Source organism: Belonocnema kinseyi, unplaced genomic scaffold (assembly GCF_010883055.1).
Source record: "Belonocnema kinseyi isolate 2016_QV_RU_SX_M_011 unplaced genomic scaffold, B_treatae_v1 SchBZDm_1518;HRSCAF=1676, whole genome shotgun sequence".
In the NCBI taxonomy this organism is placed as follows: domain Eukaryota; kingdom Metazoa; phylum Arthropoda; class Insecta; order Hymenoptera; family Cynipidae; genus Belonocnema; species Belonocnema kinseyi.
In genome coordinates this window covers 1-1,652 of record NW_022873522.1, presented here as the reverse complement: position 1 = coordinate 1,652, position 1,652 = coordinate 1, and the positions used below count along the sequence as shown (strand labels likewise).

The 1,652-nt window shown below is 28.3% G+C and overlaps 1 long non-coding RNA gene across 1 annotated transcript; it reads left to right on the top strand.

Moving 5' to 3' along the window:
- The first annotated feature begins 13 nt into the window (after nt 1-13).
- On the top strand, nt 14-1,652 carry LOC117182509. Its single transcript, XR_004468328.1, has 3 exons — nt 14-253; nt 328-410; nt 1,624-1,652. It is a non-coding gene; the product is annotated as an uncharacterized LOC117182509 (long non-coding RNA).

Sequence of the window (1,652 nt, the reverse complement as noted above, 5' to 3'; positions counted from 1 at the left end):
GTCTTTTTCAACAAACTCATAAGGAATGTCGTATTAAATTTGGTTCCCATTTTCCAATGATGAAAATTTGCTCTTCACCTTTTACTTTTCAAATCTTAGAAGTTAGGAATTTAGTGGCTTCTTATGAATAGACCTTTTGTGTTGCCATTGGTTGCGTTGGAAATCTGCCATTAGGAAGGTAAGTTTGACTTACGTACGTGATACTTCAAAACAACATGATGGCTGTCAACTGTCATAATATTTATATAAATATGTAAGTACAGTAAATATAAGTAAAATTGCAATAAAATATAGGTTTAAACATATTTCCCTTCTCCTTTACTTTAGATCTACTTATTTTCATCTTATCGTTTGGTTATCCTATCTTATGGTTATTTTAACTATCAACATCTTATCGAAAAGGAAAGTCTGTAAGTATACTTAACTAATAATTGGTTTATTTTTCTGGGTCTGACCGGGTCCATTTAAAGTTCAGAAATTCAAATTCATTTCATTAAAAATTTATTTAATGATATTTGTTTATAAAATCGTGCAATAAAATTTTAGCTGAAACTTGAAAATTAATTAGTAAAAGTTTGGTATTTAAGTTTTGAGTTTTTATTCCATAATAACTCTGCTTTTTAGTTTCTAAATCTAATCCTAAAACTTATTAATTCACATAAATGGGCATCAATATTTTAAGATCTAATGATTTAAATTAGAATATTTGAATATAACTTTCAAAATCTGTAGTGATAGGAAACTTCTCTGTAATTTTAAGAGTTCAAAAAATTATTCAAATTTTAACTAATAATTTGCGAATTCGATTTTCCATTTCCTTCCTCATTTTATTTAGTTTTACTTATTTTGGGATTGGCAAATCAAATTATTATTATTATTTTTTTTTTTATTAGTATAATATTTTCTAGGACATTCTTCGAAATTTTGAATCGAGAGTTTTGTATTAGGAGCATATTCGGTATGAAGGGGACCCCATGCCTAGGATTCATTCACGAAACTTGTCACTTCTCCTTCCATTAAAAGATGAAATTTATGACCACGCATAAACTTCTCAATAGAGATCAAATTTCGATCTCAAGGATTTTATTATCTCAGACTGGGAGACATTCTCGAAAATATTCTTTAACCTAAAATACTTTAATCAGTTTTCGTCAGTTTTCTAACTTAGCAGAATTTTAAATCCAAAATTTTTTTATTTCAAAAGCAATTCTCCCAGAGGTATTACTGGTAAAACTTTATTTGTCCCAGATATAAGTATAAATGTTCTTTCCCTGGTTAAATTTAGCAACTTTCGACTCAATTGTAATTCTAATTCTAAAACAATTTAATATTTGGTATAACTAAGTCATTTAATTATTCAAAATTTGTAATAAATTCCGTATTGTGATAAATTATCTAATTGTCTGTACAATAATAACAGTTATGTATTGATATTTTCTAAGGCTATTGGTAGATCTCCTTCGCAGTTTGGCCTGAAATAATGCATAATTTATTCTTAAATTTTATTAAAAATCTTACTTTTTATCCCCCCTCCGCAAGATTTGCATTCAATTTTCGTCCCATCTTCTTCCTAATTTGAATTGAAATTAATAATTTCAATCCACCCTTGGGTGTCCCAAACAGGGAAGAAGGTCCGCCGATGGAAGAGGTCC